Genomic DNA, 25,897 nt, shown 5'->3' on the forward strand with positions numbered 1-25,897 from the left:
AAATCCATAAATGGCTTAGCACCCACCTATTTGTCTGATCTTTTGACCGAATATAACCCTCCAAGATCTCTTCGATCGTCTACTCAGGCCCTATTACATACTCCAAAATCAAGACTTAAGTGTAGGGGAGATCGAGCTTTTTACAGTGCGGCTCCAAGGCTTTGGAACAGCTTACCTGTTAGCTTAAGACAGGCTCCATCTCTCCTTACTTTTAAATCTAGACTCAAAACTTTTTTATTCTCAAAAGCCTTTGAGGAAAATTTTAATTAATGTGATTTTATTTTATTTTATTTTTCCTGTGTCTTTTATCTATTGATGTGATTTTATCTTATTTTCTCTTCTGTCTTTTATCTATTATTTTATTTATTTGGAAAGCACATTGGTCAACAGCTGTTGTTTTAAATTGTGCTATATAAATAAATTGTCATTGTCATTGTCATCTTCTGTTGTTTAAAAGCTTATTGTTTTAGTTCTGATAGATGCTGTCAGGGTTTCCCGCAGAAAATTTGTTAGTTAAGGTGGTAGGGTTGTGCGGGTGGGCGGGCCGGGGGCGTGGCAATCAATGGGGCATACGCGTCATTATGAAAATATTTTTATTTAAAACACTCAAATAAAACTCTATTTTTGAAGAAACTATGACAGAAAATGAACACATACTAGATTATTAATGAATTAAATGTTTTATCAACAGGCTAGTTATCCTCCAGACATTGACGGACCATGTCTTTCTCTCATTTCGGCCATGTGGCGCTACCCGCTCGCAGTGTGAAGCGCGTCCACGCTCTTCTCCGAGATGCTCTTGACGGCCTTTTGTGCAGCAAATTTTTTTTTTTGGATGACCTTGTTAAGGTGGTAGGGTATCCCAGCTTAGGTGGGCAGCCCGAACTGAAAAGTGCTGCGGAAAACCCTGGCTGTTTATTTTGCAAGCCTGTTTTAATAGTTTTATTCTGTTTAGTAACGAAGCCAGCTTCACTTTAAGTTTAAGATTAACTAATGTTAGATGCTGTTGTAAAGAAGCTTCGAGTCAAAATATATTTTAAAGTTGTATGATGGCCTTCTTTTTTAATATGATGTCTATCCATGTTTGCAACCTGGTCTTATGGTAAATACGTACCTCTGCACACTTTTTTGCAGCGCCACAAATATGTACCAATAGGCACGTATTGCTACAGTTTTGAAAAACAAACGTCCACTGGGGTCGCTAAAGAGAAGAACTCCATGTGACATTACATTAGGAGTTGCATTTCATTACATAGCGAGATTTAACAACGCATTGGTAAGTTAAGTGTCTTTAATTTGATATAAAGTTTATTACTCTATATAAATCAGATTAAAAGTGTTCAATTCAATCGCTGTTTTATATCTGTCAGTTCTGCTTAGGCTTATTATATCTCAAAATGATTTTAAATCAGCACATCGTAACTAAAGCGATTAAATGCCATCCTCAGCTTTAACGTGATGCAGATTCGATCATTTAATATTAGGATAAAGGTAACGCGATACGCGTCGATTTTACCATGCTTTACCACAGTAAAAGTTTATTTCGGCTACTGCGTGGTAAAACCCGAATACGCGTCGAATTTACCATGCTTTACCACAGTAACAGTTTATTTCGGCTGCGCGTGGTAAAACTCGAATACGCGTCGAATTTACCATGCTTTACCACAGTAACAGTTTATTTCGGCTACTGCGTGGTAAAACCCGAATACGCGTCGAATTTACCATGCTTTACCACAGTAACAGTTTATTTCGGCTACTGCGTGGTAAAACCCTAATACGCGTCGAATTTACCATGCTTTACCACAGTAACAGTTTATTTCGGCTACTGCGTGGTAAAACCCGATACGCGTCTAGTTTACCATGCTTTACCACGGTAACAGTATACTCTCACCTCAGCCCCCCCCCTCCCAGAATGTTTTAGATGTCTTCATATATAAAACACCTCCCTTACGAAAATTAACCATGGTTTTATTGTGGTAAAAGTGTAGTAACCATGTTTTTTTGGTGTATTGATTACTATGAGCAAAACCATGGTTTTACTACAATAACCATGGTTAAACTATGGTTTTTGAAAACCATGGTAAATACAAAATAACCATGGTTTTGACAAACACCTGATTCCACCCATCAGTCTTGTTCCAGAATGTTTAAAACGTTCCTTAATTAACACACTTACAAGGTAATGAACTGAATCAGCCCTTACAAAATTTAACCATGGTTTTACTACAGTTAAAACAAAAAAAAACATGGTTACTGTAGTAACTACAATAACCATGGTTTAATTATGGTTTTTGAAAACCATGGTAACTACAAAATAACCATGGTTTTGACAACCATGGTTTTCAAAAACCATAGTTAAGGTCTTTACACACCGGGACGTTTTTCGTGCGCGTTTTTCGTGCGCGTTTATCGTCGACGTTTAACGTCTCGTGACTCAAGAACGAGCGCCAATGTGAGTGCGCACACCCACGCGAAAAGCGCGAGGCGCAAATGCGTCATTTTCAGAAAAACGCGTGGGACACGTTTTTTTGGTTTGACGCGGCGCGTTAAAAGTTGGCCGACCAATGAGATTGGCGCTTTTGTTCACGTGCCTGGCGCTGCTGAAGTTCCAGTAAAACACGACTTGGTGGCGCTCAAGCACAAAATGGTCTTGCGGAGCACGTGGAACAGGTAAACACACAAGGAAGCATCGAGGCTGTGGAGGTTTATGAAGGTGTCGGAGTTCCTCACAACATCGACTGAATTTCGAAGGTAACGTGATATATATAAGAACATAACAATACATAATTGTGTGGGCTATATGATTAGATTAGATTCAACTTTATTGTCATTACACAAGTACAAGGCAACGAAATGCAGTTTAACGTTAGGTCTAACCAGAAGTGCAAAAGCAGTATAAAAAGTGCAGGATATCAGTATTTGCATAGGTGCAGGATTATGTAATACGATGGAACAATTTACTGTGGGTGGTACTATGAACATAATATACAGAAATTTACAAATCGATATGTACAAAATAAATTAAACTATACAGAACAGGAGTGAAATTAATATTTAGGTAGTGCATGAATGAATTTGGATTGTAACTAGTCAGTTAAGAGTGCAATGGCATAAGTTATTGTGCAGTGAATAGTTATTCTAATATTCATTACATAGTACAGGGGTGTAAACGATGCAATTCAAGTAGTCCAGCAGTGCAAATGAACAGTGAGTATGAAATAGACAGTCCAGTAGTGTATTGAACGGACCAGTAGTGCAAATTTACATTATAACTGTGTGTAACATGTCTGGAACGGATACCCTCACCCACAAAGACCACGCGACCACTTTATGATGAGATCTGGTATTTTAATCTGTTGGTAAGGAGAAATTATCAGGTCAAAACGGGGTAGCAGCTCCTCCCACTCTGACACACAGTGTTGTTTATAGGGAGGACCGCACGTGCATGCGTCCACCAACCTCATGTAGTGAAACTGAGGCCAACAATAAAAGAAAAATAAAAAAAAAATAAAATGTGAATAAAGAAAGAACTTTAACTATAGCATATGGATTTCCCCTGCTCATTTTAAACAATGTGTTTTTTTTTTTTTACTAAAAAAATGTAGTATATCGCATTGCATCTTAACATTTTACACTTGAATTACAAATATGCACCATTTTACAATACAAACTCATGTGAATACACATTAAATCTGTATTCAAATACTGCATCATACTCTGAATGAGCAAAATAATTACAAAACATACTTAAACTCAGTGTATGTAAACATTATATACAGAACTAGATAATGTGCTTAGTATATTTGCACAGTCATATGCAATCTACACAATGTGCATCACACTCAGCACAAATAGAATGGTTTACCAAATAAAACATTAAATAACAGTCTTACCTTTTTATAACACTTAACATAAAACACTCATTAACTATCATCCAACACACTTTACTTTATAAAACAAACAAAACAGATAGCATACCTGTTGGTAAGGAGAAATTATCAGGTCAAAACGGGGTAGCAGCTCCTCCCACTCTGACACACTATAGTATTAGCACACAATGCTAATTAGTTAGCGCCACAATTATACTGACTACTTACACAAAATCACATTAAACAGTACATCCTTGTTGCAGCTAATACTATTGAATGTTGACACAATTTTAATTACATTCATCCAATGACAAATATACACATTGAGGCAAAAAAACATCAACATACCAGTGTTGTTTATAGGGAGGACCGCACGTGCATGCGTCCACCAACCTCATGTAGTGAAACTGAGGCCAACGCAAAACGCACGATGAGAAACCCCGGATGTGCCCCGCTGATGACACTCCCTCCCCAAACAGGTACTCAAAGAAAAGTTCCTCTACATTTTAGATATTTAAACAAAAATGATTCAAACGAAATTTCGTGAAGTTCATTACTTCAGCATGAATACACACATATGGAAAGTATAACATTAATAAAAAAAAATAATAATTTTAGAAAATAAAAACTTTAGTACAAAAATATATATAAATAAAAGGAAAACTCAAAACAAAAAACTCAAAACAAAAATCTAGTCAAAGTAATTTTTATACCAGTTACATCCTCCCCCCTGAACTTCACAAATTTCGACTATAGGGGATAATATACACTGGACTCAGACCAACTGCTATTTAGAATATTGTGCAACATAATGTTTCCCACTTACAGGGAAGGTAAGAACAGCAGGTTGATCAGGCCCACTGCAATCACCTGCAAAGGGTGCCTTAAACACCATTCATTTATAGATGAAACTTCATCTCAGATCCAGAACAACAGTGTACTGAAAACATTGACTCAAAAGGCACTTTACATTAAAGTTTAAATCTCTCAACAACAAAAAAAAGTGCATTCTTACTTTAACAAAGACCTTATAACCCCACCAGCCGGATTCAGGGTTTTGATAGACTGGGTCATATTCTCAATTAACCTGTTGACAGGTTTCACTATCCTGCCCACTCTGGTCCTAACTCCAACCACTTCATGGTCTGTAGTTGGTTCAACATTACCAACAGGAATATCATCATGTATAATCTCTGAAGAAATACTGTTAGATTCATGAATCAGACCTTCGGTTTCTGGAGCTTCAGAATTACTGTCTCTCTCTATGGAGTCATCCTTTGATGCTGAAGGGACTTCTCCCAACACACCAGAAACTGTATCCACTGACACAATACTACTACTACTACTGCTGGGCAAACTCTGCTGAGGGCTCTCATGCACAGCACATTCTTCAACCCAACTGGCAACTCGGTCAGATACACTGGGCTCGATCTCGGGAGCACAATCATTTGCCAAAGAAGTTCTCACACCCATAGACAGTGACGTGCTACTACTGCTGGATGGTACATCAGAATCTTCCAGCTCCAACGGAAGAAAGTTAGCTTGCAGCAATAAGTTGCGGTGAACAGTTTTCTCCTGGCCAGTTTTAGTGTTATGTATACGGTAAATATGGCACTGAGGGTTCAACCCAACTACCCTGTAAGGTGTGGACTCCCACCTATCTGCCAGTTTTCTCTTTCCACGTTCACCTTTGTTGGCCAGGAGAACCTGATCTCCCAACTCAATATCACAGCCCTTTGTTTTCCGGTTGTACAATTCGGCCTGCCGCTGCTGGCTGGCATTGATGTTCTCTTGAGCAACGGTTAGAGCTTCTTTCAGGTCAGTCCTCAACCTCTTTACGTACTTGTCATAGTCAATGACATCACTGTCACCCTCAAGGTTACCAAACATGACATCCACAGGCAGCTTTGGAATTCTGCCAAACATTAGGTAAAATGGGGCATACCCAGTGGATTCATGCACGGTACAGTTGTACGCAAAAGTCAGTGTATAAAGCATCTGAGACCACCTATCCTTGGACCTAGGCGGCAATGCCCTGATCATGTTGCCCAAGGTTCTATTGAACCTCTCGACAAGGCCATTGCCCATGGGATGGTAGGCGGTTGTTCTGGACTTTTTCACTCCTGCGACCTGCAACAGCTCTCGAATCAACTGACTTTCAAAGTTAGCTCCCTGATCAGAGTGGATCCGATCAGGGAAGCCATACACACAGAAGTACTTGTCCCACAATTGCCTTGCCACCTGCCTCGCTGATTGATTACGGCACTGAAAAGCATGAGCCATACGGGAAAAATGGTCAGTAACAACTAACACATCTACGTTATGACCCCTGGAGCTTTCTGCGGTCCAAAAATCAATGCATACAAGCTCCATGGGCCTTGACGTTCTCACACTCTCCAGCGGGGCTCTGCCTTCAGGTTCGGGCGTTTTACTAACGACACAGCGTTGACAACATTTGACGTACCTGCGAACATCATGTTCCAACCCGACCCAGAAGAACCTTTGTCTCGCCAGGTGCATGGTTCTACTTTGGCCCTGGTGCCCTGCTTCATCGTGAATGCCTGTCATCACCTGTGCAACTAAAGACGATGGAACAACATACTGTAACCGTTTCTTTCCTGCCAGATTGTCTTTCCTTACTCGATACAGAACACCATCAACCATCTTTAATTTGTCCCACTGCTTCAAAAGCCTGAGAACTTTATGAATCTCCCCAGCACGCTCACGGCGTGAGGCTCTTTTGCCCCTATTGATGTAAAACAGGACCCTGGACAGGCAAGGATCATTTTGTTGTGCATCTCGAAGTTCATCCAATGACAAAACTGGTAAAGGGCATTGCCCAGGGGGTGACAAATGTTGGATGTCTTGACCTATCAATGAGATTGCTCTGGATTCTACTCCTGCTTCCCAGTGACTATGACCCTCTAACACTGCAGACACCTCAGCACAGGAGAGCGGACATTGGTTTGATGTTACACAGGGAGGGTCATCAGCGCCCTGAAGCCCAGTACTCAGCCTAAATGCTTCCTGCACAGTGTCTTTCCCAAACTGTTCTGCTTCCTTGAGCAGTGAAATGTAAGGTTCAGTCAGCAGTCTCTCGCTGAGCCGGTTAGGAACAAAGGGTTGACGACTCAGAGCATCGGCCACCACATTTTTAGGACCAGGTATGTATTTAATGCTAAAGCGGTATGGCGCCAACTTTGAGATCCATCGCTGTTCACACGCGTCGAGTTTAGGCTTTGTGAGGACATAAGTTAATGGATTGTTATCCGTCCATACGACAAATTCACTGCCTTTCAGCCAGTGACTGAATTTGTCACAAACAGACCACTTCAAAGCCAAAAACTCTAAGCGATGAGCAGGATACCTGGCCTGGGCGCGGTTAAGAGCCTTGCTAGCAAAAGCGATCGGCCGAGCTCTAGTCTCACCCTCTGCAAGCTGCGAAAGTACGGCACCTAACCCGTCAGTAGAAGCGTCAGTGGACAAAATAAATGGCCGGCTAAAGTCAGGATGCGTCAGCACTACAGAATTTACCAAAGCAGCTTTTAGCTGCTGGAAGGCACTGCTGTGCTCCTCCTTCCAATCCCCAGGGCTCAATTTCCTGAACGCAGCAACACGTTTATCTGGAGGCTTTTTGCCCCTTGGGGCAGCTGTCAATGCAAACAAAGGTTTTGCGATAGTGGAGCAATTCTGGATGAATCTCTGGTAATACAACACCATCCCAAGGAAAGACTTTATTTTCCTTTGAGACGGGGTTACCCCATCCTCCATCATCAAATCAGACTCTGACACTGCCGCAATAGCACTGACCTTGTCTGGGTCAGTTGCTACACCTGTACTGTCAATAACATGCCCCAAAAACCGCACGCTTCTCTGAAGGAAATGACACTTTTTAGGAGCTAATTTTAACCCATGTTCACGTAGCCTACTGAACACCATCTCAAGTCTTTTGATGGCCTCACCCTCGTCCGGGGCATACACAAGTAGGTCATCCAGGTAACAAAGCAACGTCAGGAAGTTTTGGTCGCCAAAGATATTCATCATTAGGCGCATGAAGCTAGCGGGGCTGTTACAGAGCCCCTGCGGCACCATGTTAAATTCAAATAGGCCCATTGGCGTTGTGAAGGCCGTGAGCTTCTTGTCCTCCTCCGCCATGGCAACATTATAAAAGCCGGAGGTGAGATCCATTACACTAAACAAAGCATTCCCACCCAGGGCCGCCAAGCAGTCTGCTTGGTGAGGTAAGGGGTGAGCGTCCTTAATGGTCCGAGCATTAAGCCAGCGGTAATCAACGCAAACGCGAAGTTCACCGCTCTTCTTCCATACAAGGACCAGTGGGGACGCCCACTCACTACAAGACTTCCTAATGATGTCTTGCTCCTCCATCTCCGAGAGCACCTTCCTCAAGGTTTGATATTGGGCCGGGGGGACACGCCTATACGGAAGCCTAAAAGGGTGGTTGTCTGATAAATGAATCCTATGGACAAACTCTTTGGCCTTACCACAGTCTAGCCTGTGTTTAGAAAACACACCCTGATACTTCTGAATCAGCTGTAGAAGCTGATCCTTCCAGTACGGAGTGACTTCACAGGACCCTATGTCAAGGTCACCGAGGCCAAGCTTTTGCAGTACACTATGTATATCAGAAGGGGGGCTGCATATACCAACAGTAGAGGAGACAGACTAACTCTGTACATTCACAGCCTCTCCATGACTATTTCCAAGTTGCACATCCAAGTCTTCAACTGCTAAAACAGGAGACACATCTGCTATTTTGGCATTACGTCTCAAAGTGAGCGGTTTATTAGACGGGTTAATAACCTTAACCGGCACCCATCTGTCACCTGGCAGTGTGGCTATAACACGCCCGACAAGAACACCCTTCTTGTGAGTCTGAGCCTTAGGTGGTTCGACCAGCACAGCACTGCCCACAGAAACAGAAGAACTGGCGGGAAGCCTTCCCCACACAAGGTGCTCCTGACGAGGTAGAAGTGTGACAGCTTGAGTAAGCTTAGCGGTACCGATGACGGTTGGGATGGTACTGCCCTGCCATCTGTCATGTCCAGATAACATATTCAAGAACCTTTGGATCTCTGGTTCTCCTGTAGGATTTGGCTGATTCATGACACGCCAATAGCTTTGGGACTGCTTAAGTTGACTAAGAATGTATTTGATGACGTTAGTACCGACGATTAACTGGTCTTTTTGTCCTGGTACAACAAGGGTTGGTACAACAACTGAGTGGTCATATACATGCATTTTTAGCTGATAGATGCACTTGGGCCTGACCCGAACGCCACCACAACCTACAAGTAAAATATCAGTGTGGGGCTGATCAGACTCAAGGGTCCCACATGCATCTAGCAGCTTGCACTCCATTTCCTCGCTAATGGTACATGCCATAGAACCAGTGTCCAATAGGCCCTGGCATATGACTGTATCATTAACCAACACATCTGTATAGAATAAACTGTCAGCTTTTTCCAGTTTTGCAATGCTCTGGAACAAAACAATGCTGCTACTTGACTCAACTTGACAATTGCTGCTATAGATGACCATCGGATCATCTTCACTGGTGAGAGGCTGACTTTTAGCACTCACACCGCCCTCCCCCCAATGTGAGTGATCTAGTTTCCCTGATCGTCATTGGCTTGGCCCATGTCTTGCCCAGCAGCCCTGTGACACTGCTTACGCTGATGCCCAAACTCTAAACAATTAAGACATCTCTTTTCCCTCATGCAGTGCGAACGGGTTGAATGAGATCTGTCTCCACATACTGCACATGGGGAAGCTCGATACCACTGAGACGGTTGAGGCTTTGGTCCTGGAGCAGGTAAGGTGGTGCGCTCGAGCACCCTCTCTAACATCTTTAACACACGCTCCAAAGTGCCAGATTCCACAGATTCGTTTGTTTTAGGGTGTGGGCTTGCAGCACATGCTGCAGAGTTTACACCTACATCTTCACTTCCTACTGTTACCTGAGTGCTCACAGGTCCTTTAACAACAGCAGCCTGGTTTACTGCAGCTTTAAATGCAGAAGGAAGCTGCCTACGAGACCTAAAGTCCCTTTCATGCTCATCAATGGCCTCTTGGACCTCTTCGGCGGACCATTTGCTTATGGGCTTACATCTAAAGACACTGGCAAGGTCAGAATTAGGGCAGTTCCGGATAAACATCATTACAATCTCCGAACTCATATTCTCCATCTTACCACCACATCTTTTCAGGTGAGCATCTGCTAGCTCGGCTGCTTCATTCAACCTGACCCAATAGTCAACAGGGCACTCATTGTGTTTTGGCTGTGTCGCATAAAAATCAGCTAACGGCTGGCATGAGCCAGGGCTCTCACTAAAATAGCGACGCAGTACCTCGTAAACAACTTCAGGGCAGAGTACTGCAGCCGAGCTGCTTTTTAGCTTAACCTTAACAATGCTCTTTGCCCTACCACAAAGGTGATTAAGTATCTCTTCTACGCTGTCTACCTTGTTGCAGCCCTTTTTGGACAGAAATACTTCCATCTGTTCAATCCACTCCAGGATGGTACACTTATCACTACCATCCCCTCTGAACATTTGTGGGTCTTTAATGTCAGCTTTGACTATAAGGTTTAGCTTGGACAGATCAAGATTCGGTGATAAAGGCATTGTCATTGATGGAAGCTGCTCAGACGATGGAGTGGGATCAGGTAATATTGAGGCTTGGTTTGTCAACAAACGCGTAACAATAGAATCGCCTATTTGACTTCCAAGCTCACCAATGAGATCACGTAGTTGCTGTGTAACATTGTCACAACCAACATTGGCAGGCGTGGATGACTTTGGTTCGTTTATCTTGGTGTAGGGCGGAAACGAAGCAGTCGCAGAATCATAAACCAACATGCGCGGTTTACCAACTTTAGGCTCGTCAACTCCAAGAACGCCTCGACCCCTGCCAATGTGAGGTGTTACAAAACTTCCATTAAACCCTCCTTCTGCCATAATACCAGTGGTAAGTAGTTACAATGGAAAACATACACACGCACAAAAAAATATCTTCACAGTTATCATATGCTTTAAGTCAAATGAAGGCAAAAACGGGAAACAAATGGATAGAAAGTCCAATATGTGGTGTGGTGAAGTGAGATTTCAATGACTGAGTTCAATTACTGAATTACTGTCAATGTCCAGACACTGATACCGGAATGTCAATGATGAAAATGCTTCGGACGTCGTTTTCTGCGTTGTGATCCTACGTCGTTGAACCCCAGCGACCAGCTGCAGCGGATCTAGTGCATCCGGGTCACGGCACCAAATTTATGTAACATGTCTGGAACGGATACCCTCGCCCACAAAGACCACGCGACCACTTTATGATGAGATCTGGTATTTTAATCTGTTGGTAAGGAGAAATTATCAGGTCAAAACGGGGTAGCAGCTCCTCCCACTCTGACACACAGTGTTGTTTATAGGGAGGACCGCACGTGCATGCGTCCACCAACCTCATGTAGTGAAACTGAGGCCAACAATAAAAGAAAAAAAAAAAAAAAAAAAATGTGAATAAAGAAAGAACTTTAACTATAGCATATGGATTTCCCCTGCTCATTTTAAACAATGTGTTTTTTTTTTTTTACTAAAAAAATGTAGTATATCGCATTGCATCTTAACATTTTACACTTGAATTACAAATATGCACCATTTTACAATACAAACTCATGTGAATACACATTAAATCTGTATTCAAATACTGCATCATACTCTGAATGAGCAAAATAATTACAAAACATACTTAAACTCAGTGTATGTAAACATTATATACAGAACTAGATAATGTGCTTAGTATATTTGCACAGTCATATGCAATCTACACAATGTGCATCACACTCAGCACAAATAGAATGGTTTACCAAATAAAACATTAAATAACAGTCTTACCTTTTTATAACACTTAACATAAAACACTCATTAACTATCATCCAACACACTTTACTTTATAAAACAAACAAAACAGATAGCATACCTGTTGGTAAGGAGAAATTATCAGGTCAAAACGGGGTAGCAGCTCCTCCCACTCTGACACACTATAGTATTAGCACACAATGCTAATTAGTTAGCGCCACAATTATACTGACTACTTACACAAAATCACATTAAACAGTACATCCTTGTTGCAGCTAATACTATTGAATGTTGACACAATTTTAATTACATTCATCCAATGACAAATATACACATTGAGGCAAAAAAACATCAACATACCAGTGTTGTTTATAGGGAGGACCGCACGTGCATGCGTCCACCAACCTCATGTAGTGAAACTGAGGCCAACGCAAAACGCACGATGAGAAACCCCGGATGTGCCCCGCTGATGACACTCCCTCCCCAAACAGGTACTCAAAGAAAAGTTCCTCTACATTTTAGATATTTAAACAAAAATGATTCAAACGAAATTTCGTGAAGTTCATTACTTCAGCATGAATACACACATATGGAAAGTATAACATTAATAAAAAAAAATAATAATTTTAGAAAATAAAAACTTTAGTACAAAAATATATATAAATAAAAGGAAAACTCAAAACAAAAAACTCAAAACAAAAATCTAGTCAAAGTAATTTTTATACCAGTTACATGTGCAAGTAATAAAAATGAATATTGGTGCATTACATTATGATATGTAATGCACTGACATTGAACAGTGATTAACTTCATACCATGCATGTTCCCTGTACACCGTGTGATATCACGTTTTGTTGTTTGCACCATAATACTTTGTGTGTAACTGGAACCTGTTGTACACAAACGTGGACAATTACACTGCTTCATGTTCAAAGAAAAATATTTGGTTATTATATTCATTGCTTCTTTCTAACCCCAAAATAACTGGAAGAAATCAAAAATGCAAGCCAAACCAAAGGTCGGGTTTTAGGAGGTTAATTTGTGTTCTGTGTATAGGTAACCTAGTTTGTTTAGTCAGATGAAATACCATGAATCTAAATTATATTTGTAATCAAATATTGACCTCATGGATATCGTGGCATGGCCCTCAGTGTGAAAGATTGATTCTGATGAAAACTACATTTATCTTTACAGTGTTCACAGCAATATTTCTGCTAAAAATGATGTGAGCAAAAGTGAGGAGGCCCCAGCAAGCACGTCTTCAGGATCATCCAGCACCAGCCGTGACCAGGTCCAATCTAAACAAAAGAAAACAGTCCGAGACAAACCTCTGGAGAGGTACCTCTTATTAAATGATGCTAAAGGGAAAAAATTGAAAGCAGTGCACAGAAGAAAGAGGAGCACAGAAGGAGCGCTCTGCCAGTTTTTGGTCACACCTATAGATGTTTATAATATACCATTTTATTTAGTTTTTTTTATGTTTATACATTCAAGAAATACAGTTGAACATGTACATGTCATACATATGTTTATTTGCACTACAGTTCACTTAGACTTCTATCATTGTGACTTTTTTGCTCTACAGCTCTGCCAGTTCTTGTTCACACATAAATTTATGTTTATTATATACCATTTTACTTATGCATTTTAAGTGATTATACATTTAAGAAATTCATTTGAAAATGTCTAATTTCTAAATGTTGATTTGCACTACCGTTCAGTTGCACTAAAGTCATTGTGACTTTTCTGGACCAACATTTCTGACTCCTGTTTTATTTGATTTTACTGCCATGTCTCTGATTGTTATTGCAAACTGCAGTTCATTCACAAAAATAAATGTTTGATTAAAAAACGAATTGTAAAAACGAATTGTAAATAACGTGCCATTTTGACATTATCCATATATTTGTACATCAGTATTGTTGACCTCTTATTGTAATAACTACATACCTACTTCTTTAGCAAAATCACAAAATACAATACATATGGGAGGAAATGTGAGAAAATTGTTAACAAGAGAAAGTGCTTGTAAAAGATTAGTTAAAAATACACACATCGGATCACCCATTACCTTATATTTTGTGAAAGAGCTTTAATTTTGATATAACGTGTTCTATCAAAATAGTTAATTTTATGTGGAGAGTGCTGATAATAGAATCGAATTATTTGATCAAATAGATTTGATTTAACAAATGTATTTAAGTTCACGGAGATATTGTTTGTACAAAGAATATATATATATATATATATATATATATATATATATTATAAACACACCGTTTTCAAAATGGCAATTATAATGACTATAACACGAATGCACAGTTTGCTTTTATCTGAGAAGATCATGTTTCACATGATCATACTGTCAAGTAGCTGATGGTGAGTCCTGATGGTGAGTTGAAGTAGTCTTTGTATAGTTGCTGCTGTTAGAAATCGAGCTGCTATAGTAATATCCACGTTTTGTTAAAAGCAAGCATATGACTTGTTATTGACTAGCGTGTGGCTTTCTTCTTCTGTGTGACAAGTGAGTGTCAGAACAGAAGCATAAAGTTTCGCTGCGCCCCCTTGTGTACCGGCATAAATCTGTTTTGTATTAAGCGCCATCTAATGTCCAGGGGTGAATTTGCACCTCACTCGGCTCAGCGCCAGTAAAAATCGTCTGGGTGTGAAAGCAAAAAAACGTCACGTTAAACGCCGACGATAAACGCGCACGAAAAACGTCCCGGTGTGTCAAGACCTTTAAACCATGGTTCTTGTAGTTACTACAGTAACCATGTTTTTTTTTTAACTGTAGTAAAACCATGGTTAATTTTTGTAAGGGCTGAATCAGTTCATTAGCTTGTTAGTGTGTTAATTAAGGAACATTTTAAACATTCTGGAACAAGACTGATGAGTGGAATCAGGTGTTTCATATAAGGAGACATTTAAAACATTTTGGGAGGTGGACCTTGAGGACTGAAGTTGGGAACCACTGACCTAAAGGATTATTAGGAACACCTGTTCAATTTCTCATTTATGCAGTTATCTAATCAACCAATCACATGGCAGTTGCTTCAATGCATTTAGGAGTGTGGTCCTGGTCAAGACAATCTCCTGAACTCCAAACTGAATGTCAGAATGGGAAAGAAAGGTGTGGTGTTTAATCAGACCCAGCGCGCACAAAAACCACGCGCGAGTGAGAGATACGAGCACGCGAACACTATTCGAGCGCGAAAAAGCAGAACACAATTGTGTAAAGCATCCTTGCGAGAGCGCACCTCCGCTCAGCACGCACAAATGCAGTCACGCGAGCAAGGGCTTGGATGAGCTTTTGCTCGATTCTGACTCTCTCTATGCTCCAGGGCCGGAGTGGGGCCACTTTTCAGCCTGGGAGTTTCGTACCCAAGACTGGCCCACTTTTTCCAAAGTGTTATTCTAAATTAGCACTTTTTTCAAATTGGATAAATAAAGCAACAGTTCAGCTCTTACTATAGTTTCTATTAATATCATGGTTAAACAAATAAGGTAAAAGTTAAATAATATTTCACTTAAGATGAGAAGTTAACAAAAATATTCCTCTACACTCTAAAAAAGGCTGTGTTATTTTTTACCCATAATAGGTAAATATTGGACAGAACACATGCTGGGTTAAAAATAACCCAATGTTGGATTGTTGTTATGCAACCATGGATTATAATAACCCAACAGTTGGGTTCAAACAACCCAGCATTGGGTCAATTTTAACCCAGCAGCGTGTTCTGTCCAATATTTACACATTATGGGTCAAAAATAATCCAGCCCTTTTTGGAGTCTATTCCACAAGAAAAGGTTGATAAATTATTAGCATTGCTAATGCTATGGCTATGATTAATCAGATGCAAATAGAAACATAAAACCCAGTCCGAATTAAAAAAGAAAACAATTTGACAAAAATATTGAATCCAATATTGGGTAAATATATAGCATAACGAGTGATTTATAAGCTTTTTTCGGCTGGTCATTTTTGACTGGGGACACAAAAGGCGTTATATGAACACAACCTGATTGTTACATAACTTTAATTCATATTGTTTACTCATTGCCTCCTCGTTTTTAGCGGGGAAATGGCTTATCTGCTGCTCAGAAGCTGCTTGCATAATATTTGCAAAGTCTATGAATCGTCATGTATACACAAAAGGCTAATATTTTAACTTAAAAAAAATGTTGGCTTGTAAATAGTTTGACATCGGTATTAGCCGAATAATTACGTTGCTAATGCTAATCATTACTAGGCTTATTTCTCTTTAAGTTACCTGTTGTTGTCCTCTTGAAAATAAATCTGTAAGTTTGGCACATTTATCAGCATCATCCTCTAATGGATTTTTTCTTCAACCTGTTTTTTACGCCCTCCTCCTCTCAGACGCGTATTGTTACGGTAGGGCCGGCCCAGCCTACCGGAGAAAAGTTTTCTTGGACGCGCTATGGACCCTCACATGGTACAACCCATGCAGAGGCTGCGCGCTGCAGTGTCAATGCGAAACGTGTGAAGTGTTTTTTAAGAGAAGATAGACTCACTAACGTGACAAATGTAAAAAAAAAAAAAAAAACTCGACCGGCCCAAAAGTGAAGCGGCCCACCGGGAATTCTCCCGGTTCTCCCGATTACCCACTCCGGGCCTGCTATGCTCTCACAGCTGCACCACACACGCTCGCTCGATCAATATGACTTTTGGGTCTTTGGGGGCGGGACATTGACTGATGTCTTCGTGCCTATGATTGGTTGGTTGATTTAATCAGTGATTTGCATAATCTTCTGTTCTCAATTCGTATCCAGTCAATCTAGGTAGAGAAGACACGTTTTAATAGGACCCTTATGTCGGAGCCAACCCTATCTCACAGCGAATTCGTAATAATTCAAACGATTTAACCAAGTGGCTAAATCGTATGAAATCATACGAGCTGGCTCGTACGAAATCGTACGATTAGTTCATCGCATTTAACACAGCCCTGTATTAGAGATGCGCGGATGGGCTATTATTTCATCCGCAACCGCATCACAAAACTCATCATCCGTCCGCCATCCATCCGCACCAACGTTTCTGACCAGTTTTCAAAACCGCACCCGCCCGCCATCCGCTAACTGGGCGATGCAAGACGCTGCTGATGACAGCCGCGAGACTAGAAAGCTCTAGAATATCAGCAGTGAACTCAGTCTCCGATCGGCGCACACGGGACAAAAATAAATAAATAAATAAGTAATGCCTAAATTAAACGCACAAATTACATAGTCTGCACTGGTGTCATCCTGATTTACCACTTTGTAAAACTTATTCCAGGCAAACCTTTTCTGACCTTCTATTTCCTTTGTTTTTAATTCTCATTTTTTGAGGCGTTGATAAGAGCTATGTCAAAATGCGTCCTCATTTCTCTGCGCTGTTAATGATAGAACGAATGGATTCTTAACATGCCGAGGCTATCCCAAACAATTAAAACCTTTATTAAATAAAAGTGTATTAGAAAACTTTTTCTTGTCACTGTTTTAGTATTATAAGTTATGTTTTGTGTTAATATTATTCTGTTTATGTTGCGTATATTTGCAACATAAGGTTGATTATTTGATATACTGTTGAATAGTTTAATCTACATCAATGTGTCATATTTTCTAAAATAAATTAATATTTTTGATTACATATTTATTTTAAGAAGTCAGAAATGTCTCAGCTGGTTTCTGCTGACAGGCGCGGTGGGGGCTACTGGGGGCGCGTGCAACAGGTGACGCAAATTATGGGTCCTCAGAAGGCTAGACCGTCTCATTTCAGTTCTCTTTGAGAACTTCTGAGGCTGCCACCCTGAAAGACAGAGTGCTCACCTTTTAAGGTTGCATGCTTAGAAGGACACAGCTAACAAGCAGTCGATCCGCCACCCGCCCGAATCTAATTAAAATATTATTTTTCGTCACGTCATCCGCCCGATCCGCGGTTTATCCGCGGAGTCCGCGGCTGTAACCGCCAACCGCGCATCTCTACCCTGTATCGCAGGGATTTTGTGCTAATTAATACGAATATATTAAATCGTACTATACCATACGATTTTGTTCATCGCATTCAAGAAGCGTGATCCGTAGCCAGAAAAAAACCTCTGGGTGTGCATCTGAAAATCTGCGTGTGTCACAGGCAGGCAAGATAACCAGAAACGCTGGGGAATTCAGGTGCTGTTATCGACTCATCTCGTTATAGATCAAGATAATTTATGAAGATCTTTAAACGAAGGATTGGAATATCAGATAGTTGACATGGTAAGCAAGTTAGTTAATATTTTTAATTAAAAAAAAAGGAAAAAACGAAATAAAACGAATAGCATACATTATTGTTGTTGCGGTGTGTCACGTGACAATCATGACCCGTCGCCATGGACACAAGCGGTCAGATAAAATATTTGTAACTTGCGTGTGAAAGGTTTATTTTAAATATATATATATTCTAAGTAAACAACAAAATTGAAACTATAAATAAATATTCTGCATCCATTTTAGGTGTGCCACTCTGGGTGGCTCCGGCACACTCGTGGCTACGCCCCGCCGTGACCCAAATCTCATTCGCACATCATCGCGATATTTATCATCAATTTACAAATGTCATCACATCTCGGTGAGTATACCATAAAGTGTATGTTTGTTTGATTTTAAATTCATTATATGTGTTAATCCAGATCGACTTCTAAATGTTCTCTGAATTGTATTGGTCATCTATATTACATTCTTTCTTTTTGTTCAAAATAAGTTCAACACAACACATAATCAAGCAGTGGGTGAAAAGCTAGTCACGTTATGTTAGTCACCATTAACATAACGTGACAGATCCTCGATCATTTTATTATATTCATATTTTTGGAATTAACTACCAATGTACTTCTACTGTGGTATTTTGTGTTCATAGTACACAAATCGTACCATGTTTTTACAGCAGTTAGTCTACTTCTACTGTGGTGTTTTGTAGTACAGTAACAGCAAACCTTATGCTTTTACCACAGTTGTTCAGCCTTTTTATACATAGTAAAAAACAGTAACAACAACACCGTGCTTTTAATACATTTGTGGTACAATTCAGAAATCTTTAGACATTTAGATCTTTCTTTTTGGTCAGTTTTATTCTTTTGCCGTTTTATTTATTTATTTATCTTATTATATAGTCTTATGATAGTGGGCGGATCTTGGGTAAATAGTTGTAAATAGTTATATACATACAATGTTTAGTAAATAAAGAATTAAAAAAAATCCAAAATTTGTAATTCACAATTTTTTTTGTCTTGCAGTTTCTTCACATACATCTCATACTCCTCCATCTACACGCTCCACAACATTTAAACCAACGGCTCTTTTAAGAGCCATCACTTGCAAAAGCTTTCCTACTCACTCACTCACTCACTCACTCACTCTCTCTCCTACTCACTCACTCACTCACTCACTCACTCTCTCTCCTACTCACTCACTCACTCACTCACTCTCCAACTCACTCACTCACTCACTCACTCACCCTCCAACTCACTCACTCACTCTCCTATAGGGATGTGCAAAAAAATCGTCTGCGATTCTCATGTGTTTTTCATCAGTAAAGCCAGTTCCGTGATTAGAAGTAAATCGCCATCAGCTGCTTTCAGATGGAGCGGCATTAATTACCCAGACCCGTAGTTCACCGAGAAGCTAGGCAAAATTGCATCGATTATCGGAGTCGATTTTCCTTGATTTTGAACCAGATTTTGCCTAGCTTCTCGGTGAACTACGGGTCTGTGTAATATATGCCGCTCCATCTGAAAGCAGCTGATGGCGTTTTACTTCTAATCACGGAACCGGCTTTACTGATGAAACACGCATGAGAATCACAGACGATTTTTTTGCATAGCCCTACTCTCCTACGCACTCACACACACACTCACTCTCCCCCTCTCTCTGTTTGTCCCTCTTTCAATTTGCTTTGCCTATTTCTCTTTGCATTCTTTCTTTTCTTTAATATGGCATCTTCAGGTTTTGACCAGTTATGCCAGGAAGCTGCAACTATTTCAAAGCATCTTGACATGAAAGCTGACAATGCTGAACTTGAAGCAGCTACCAGGGAGGCTGAAGAAATTCTACAAATGTTCAATCCTCCACTGGTAATGTTAATTACATTTCAGTTTCCTTCTTCATTTGGTAAATTTTTTATTTACACTTAAGTTACTTTAATAAATGTATATTTTTATCTGTTCATAGATTTCCAAGTCCTTACTTTCAATCACTTTTAGCATTTTATTTTAACATGTTTATTTCCAATTTTTTTTCAGCTGAAAAAGAAGACCAAACGAGCGATTTCCTGGACTCAACAGACACAGTGAACTTTGAACTGCATTTCAAAGGTAATATTGGTTATATAAAATATCCGTATATCCACATAAATGGACTCAGGTCCGTAATAGTGCCAATATAAATAATATAGTTTTATAAAATTGATTGTTGTCTGTTGTTACATCTGTAGCCAGCTTCTCAGCCGCAACACCGAGAACCAGAGTTAAGGTCAATGTACTGTTGAGAAAAGTGCAAGATCTGTTTAACCAAAAATATAGTAAGCATATGTTCAAACACTTTTTAAGTCTTGATAACCTAATATACCTTCATGTACCTTCAGAGGATGCCGGAGGTACTGGAAGGCTCCCCTACCAGTCCCTGATAAATCAAGGCATGACAGTTAAAGTTGCAGGACAGCCTCAAAAAGCCATCCTATTATGGAAGGAAGCAGTTGGAGGGGATTTTGCAAGCTGCTGAGGAGATTTCATTTGAAATCAGTAAGTGAGATTAACAGTGGTTTTGTTTCTCCACCTGTGTTTCGGCAGATCACTTGGCTCTATGCAAAGTGGAAAAAATAAGTTAACTAAACAATGATACGGGCCTACATTTGAGTGTTTGTATAGTGCAGCACTGGGTGGGTTAAGTTTTGACCCATAATAAGTAAATATTGGATAGAACAAATGCTGGATTGTTGTTAATGCAACCATGGGGTATAATAACCCAGCAGTTGGGTTAAAACAACCCAGCATTGGGTCAATGTTAACCCAGTGGTGTGTTCTGTCCAATATTTACCCAACATGCGTAAAAAAATAACCCAGATATTTTTAGACTGTGGGCCACTATATTTCTCCATGTCTCCCCAACCAGTCGAGGCAAATGGCTGCCCATTCTGAACCATGGTTCTGCTCGAGTTTGCTGCATATTAAAAGGAAGTTGCCATTGCACTCTCAGAAAAAAGGTATAAGTTGTACCTTTTTGTCACTGGTACACTACCCTTTAAAAAGGTCCACCATTTAAGTACAGATATGTACCTATGAGGTACCAGCATGTAGCTTGGTGGTACCAATATATACCTTTTAGGTACAAAAGTGTACTTTTTGAAAAGGTACTGCCCCAATGTCAACTTTTGTATCTTCATGTACCTTTTTTCTGAGAGTTTGTAGCCTAATAATATAAAGAGTACAGTATGGTCTCTAGACCTACTCTGTTTGAAAAGTGCTGTGAGGAACTTTGTTATGAATTGGCACTTTAAAAATTAAATGTAATTCAATTGAAACAGATTCAGGTTATAGATTCTGTATGTGTCTATGACAGTTTGTAAGGGATGTAACACTATTTCTTAGTTGCAGTTTCCTCATTACAGTGGACACATTTTCTAAAAAGGCACCTCTCCAGAATATCCTACAGCTTGTTTAGTTGAATTTGACTAGTGATTGTGATGGCCCTTGGCAACAGTTGAATTTTATCTATAAAATTATATTTCTTCATTAATACTGCTGTGTGATGCAGAAAGACCAGTTATTTGTTATGCTTCTAAGTGTTTCTTTTTTCCCCTATACATAATTAGATGCAGCACAATGCAACTCCACTGACAAAGCAGAAGGAATGTCAGAGGTGATGGACGAAGAAGGTACGCTGAGTTGTTTTTATTTTATCTTTAAATAAATACAACCCCAAAACAGAAAAAGTTGGGACATAGTAGAAATTGTGAGTAAAAAAGGAATGGAATAATTTACAAATCTCATAAGCTTATATTTTATTCACAGTAGAATATAGATAACATATCAAATGTTGAAAGTAAGATATTTTGAAATGTCATGCCAAATATTGGCACATTTTGGATCTCATGAGAGCTACAAATACCAAAAAAAGTTGGGACAGGTAGCAATAAGAGGCCAGAAAATTTTAATATACATATAAGGAACAGTTGAAAGACCAATTTGCAACTTATTAGGTCAATTGGCAACATGATTGGGTATAAAAAGAGCCTCTCAGAGTGGCAGTGTCTCTCAGAGGTCAAGATGGGCAGAGAATCACCAATTCCCCCAATGCTGCAGCGAAAAATAGTTTTCTGAGCTTCTCAGAGAAAAAATGCAATGAGATTGAAGTTATCATCATCTACAGTGCATAATACCATTCAAAGATTCAGAGAATCTGGAACAATCTCTGTGCGTAAGGGTCAAGGCTGAAAAACCATGGATGCCTGTGATCTTTAGGCCCTTAGACGACACTGCATCACATACAGGAATGCTACTGTAATGGAAATCATAACATGGGCTCAGGAATACTTCCAGAAAACATTGTCAGTGAACACAATCCACCTTGTCATTCGCTGTTGCCAGCTAAAACTCTATAGGTCAAAAAAGAAGCCATATCTAAATATGATCCAGAAGCGCAGGCGTTTTCCCTTGGCAAGGCTCATTTAAAATGGACTTTGGCAAGGTGGAAAACTGTTCTGTGGTCCAACAAATCAAAATTTGAAGTTCTTTTTAGAAAACTGGGACGCCATTTCATCCGGACTAAAGAGGACAAGGACAACCCAAGTTGTTATTAGCGCTCATTTCAGAAGCCTGCATCTCTGATGGTTTGGGGTTGCATGAGTACGTGTATCATGGGCAGCTTACACATCTGGAAAGGCACCATCAATGCTGAAAGGTTTATCCAAGTTCTAGATACATATGATCCCATTCAGACGTCGTCTCTTTCAGGGAAGACCTTGCATTTTCCAACATGACAACGCCAGACCACATACTGCATCAATTACAACATCAAGACTGCGTAGAAGAAGGATCTGAGTACTGAAATGGCCAGCCTGCAGTCCAGATCTTTCACCCAAAGAAAATAATTGGTGCATCATAAAGCGGAAGATGCGACAAAGAAGACCTAAGACAGTTGAGCAGCTAGAAGTCTGTATTAGACAAGAATAGGACAACATTCCTATTCCTAAACATTGGTCCTCCTCCAGCTGTTCCTTATATGCACATTTAACTTTTCTGGCCTCTTATTGCTACCTGTCCCAACTTTTTTTTGAATGTGTAGCTCTCATGAAATCCAAAATGAGCCAATATTTGGCATGACATTTCAAAAAATCTTACTTTCAACATTTGATATGTTATCTATATTCTACTATGAATAAAATATAAGTTTATGAGATTTGTAAATTATTCCATTCCTTTTTTACTCACAATTTCTACTATGTCCCAACTTTTTCTGTTTTGGGGTTGTATATTAAACTTTTAAATATATTAAACTTAAGAAGCATAGTTTACTAGATATGTAATTGTGGTCATTACACTGTACATTTCACCACTATACACATTATTAAAACAATAATCAAATCAAAAGATGAAATCTGTGTGTGATAGTTTAATATCTTCAAATCAACAGACACAGCAGATGTTGCCCAGAACGTTTAGAGGCCATGTGTAAAAATGGTATTTCTTTTCATTGTAATACAATTTGAATGGTATTGCTTAAGTTCAAGCTTAATTAAAACTACTCTTCTGAAAAGTCTGCCATTGACATTGGACACAAAGAGAAAAGCTCACTTGTTTGAAAATTACAATTTAGATATACAATACTTATTAAGGTGACATTTAACATCTTTTATAGACCATTTTGCAAGATGTAAACAACACTGGTCCAGAAGCACGTCCTGTATCAGTTTTTTAACACAGCATAAATGTTGGGATAAAATACAACCAACAGGACATATAAAACTTAATCAAAAAGTTAAAGAAAAATGTTTAAGATGTTTTCTTTATGTGTGAAATAAAGAAAACAGTTACAAACTGAAACAGGAAGTTGCTTACATCTTGCAATGATAATTTTACACTTTGAATTGGCTGTTGATATTTAGATGCAAACAATGAATGGTACTGTATCTGTATTTGACCTACAATTTACTAATTAACTATTGATAGTATAAATGTTGACACATTGCATTATGAATTTGTAATTTAGATTCAAATGTTGTATAAAGAAAGTTGTTATTATGTTTTATGTTCTACAGAGCTGGAAGAACAGTCCTCAGAAACAGCCACTACTGTAGCTATCGTGATGACTGCAGATTAAGGTATCTTTTCAAATTGTGCTGATTTTTATGTCCCATTGTGAATAATAAGCTCTTCCTCATAGTAGACCAGGCCAAGTAGACCTGGTTTGGAGGCAGCAACATGAATAAAAACAGTTAGTTTCAACAGATTACAATACTTTAACAAGAACAGATATTGGAACAGAACCATAGACCAAAACATTTAAAAAGGGAAACAATCCACTACACAGTGACACATTGTGACAAATCAGCCTCCAAATCTTTCATTTAGGATCTAACAGCATTAAACTAGATTCACTTTGTAAGTCTTTCAACGGGCAGTTTCCAGGCAGAACGTGCAGAATATATAAACAAAGTTCTGTACATACATTTGGGACCTAATGTATGAAAACATTTTAAAGGGTGTTGTCCAGGACATTGTCTATTACAAACAGAAATAGAAGGTGAGCACACCAACAATTGCTTTTAAAATGATGATGTTCCTGTGTACAAGCCTATGAATGGCTAGAACAGGCCAACCTACGACTGTATGAGTTATGGCATTACAGTTAGTAATGCTAAAGCTGAAGAATAAAGTGCTGGTGAGATTTTTTTAAATTGAGTTACACTTCTGAATCATGTTTGATTTACATACATTTCTGAAATGGAAAACCCAGAGTTTTCCTTGTTTCCGCTTTCTGAAATGTGCCCCAGGAATTCTTCTTTGTTGACCTGCTTGTATCTTATGATTGAGCGTCAGCAATACCCACATTTTAATTTGGCAATAGAATATTGAATAAACTGCCTTTGAAATGTTACTTAAAATATGCTCTTGAGTATTAATTCAACTAACTGGCTTGACTTAAATATATTTGTTTTGATAGATGGAGGCCATTTGTGCTGTGTCTGCCGCGTCCTTTTCGATGACAGGAAGAAAAATGCTTCAAAGAAGTGGCGTTCATGGTCACAGTGCACAGTGTGCCAATCATTTTTTTTTCAATTCAATTCAATTTTATTTATATAGCGCTTTTCACAAAAGTCAATTGTTTCAAAGCAGCTTTACATAAATAGAAGCAGTGAAAAGCACAGAAAACGACAGATAGCACAACAAAATACATGATAGCATGAGCAGTTAAATTTGCTGCGGCTATGACTCAATATTATAATTGCACGTATTACTAAAGCAACGTATAGAAGAGGAAGCTAGGTAAAGCCCAAAAAGGCTGCCTCCCCGGGGTGAAAAACCCCCTAGGAGAAAAAAAACCCCGGGCTTTTATCCGAGGAAAAATAAGTCCTAGGAGGGAAAAACCCTTGGGAGAACGGAAATGGAGATTTAGCGGAGATTAAGCGGTTCTGCCGGTGATCGTTTGTCAGGTATCAGCTGGGCATAACGTTAAAGGACAGCCAGTAGATCAGAGGTGTGCCGACTTTCACATCTACCGGGACTGGGTCTGTTTGTCTCGTCCTCGGGTCGAGGACGAGACAGGGAGAGAAAAACAAAATCGTATTAGCGTAGCGGCCGTTCATATGTATTGAAGTGTCACACAGTGATGTGGTTTAACTCAGCTTAGTTCCAGACAGACTAAATATTGCGGCATAATTATGTTATCCACAGTTGAGGATTTAGCAAATTGGGGGCCCAATGCGAGGGTATATATGGTAAATAAGGGTCGCCTTCCGATCTTTAAGAGAAAATGAAACCTGACGACCCGTTTGACTAAGGCCTAAAGCCCCACTGTCGTCGTTAATGCAGGTTCAGTGGCAAACGGGTCTATATTGTATACCATTTACAGGACCAGGAGAAAACGCCAAAAACATCGCAACCCGACCATACGTGTTAACCCGTT

General features: G+C 39.5%; 1 long non-coding RNA gene and 1 pseudogene across 1 annotated transcript; both read left to right on the forward strand.

Annotated features, from left to right (window-relative positions):
• The first annotated feature begins 1,169 nt into the window (after positions 1–1,169).
• Positions 1,170–19,280, forward strand: LOC135747331 (uncharacterized). Its single transcript, XR_010531847.2, has 3 exons — positions 1,170–1,276; positions 18,233–18,347; positions 19,012–19,280. It is a non-coding gene; the product is annotated as an uncharacterized lncRNA (long non-coding RNA).
• A 427-nt stretch (positions 19,281–19,707) lies between these two features.
• On the forward strand, positions 19,708–25,039 carry LOC135747323 (uncharacterized; annotated as a pseudogene).
• The last annotated feature ends 858 nt before the right edge of the window (positions 25,040–25,897 follow it).

The sequence above is a fragment of the Paramisgurnus dabryanus genome, chromosome 14, assembly GCF_030506205.2.
Source record: "Paramisgurnus dabryanus chromosome 14, PD_genome_1.1, whole genome shotgun sequence".
NCBI lineage: Eukaryota > Metazoa > Chordata > Actinopteri > Cypriniformes > Cobitidae > Paramisgurnus > Paramisgurnus dabryanus.